This window comes from Ascaphus truei, chromosome 22 (genome assembly GCF_040206685.1).
Source record: "Ascaphus truei isolate aAscTru1 chromosome 22, aAscTru1.hap1, whole genome shotgun sequence".
Lineage (NCBI taxonomy): Eukaryota > Metazoa > Chordata > Amphibia > Anura > Ascaphidae > Ascaphus > Ascaphus truei.
In genome coordinates, this window is record NC_134504.1 from 7,302,624 (window position 1) to 7,303,039 (window position 416).

Below are 416 nucleotides of genomic sequence, written 5' to 3' on the forward strand. Positions count from 1 at the left end.
CTGTGGGTGCAGGCTGGGTATAGCAGGACCTGCAGTTTCCCTCTGTGGGTACAGGCTGGGTACAGCAGGACCTGCAGTTCCTCTCTGTGGGTACAGGCTGGGTACAGCAGGACCTGCAGTTCCCCTCTGTGGGTGCAGGCTGGGTATAACAGGACCTGCAGTTCCCCTCTGTGGGTGCAAGCTGGGTATAGCAGGACTTGCGGTTCCCCTCTGTGGGTGCAGGCTGGGTATAGCAGGACCTGCAGTTCCTCTCTGTGGGTACAGGCTGGGTATAGCAGGACCTGCAGTTCCTCTCTGTGGGTACAAGCTGGGTATAGCAGGACCTGCAGTTCTCCTCTGTGGGTGAAGGCTGGGTATAGCAGGACCTGCAGTTCCCCTCTGTGGGTGCAGGCTGGGTATAGCAGGACCTGCAGTTC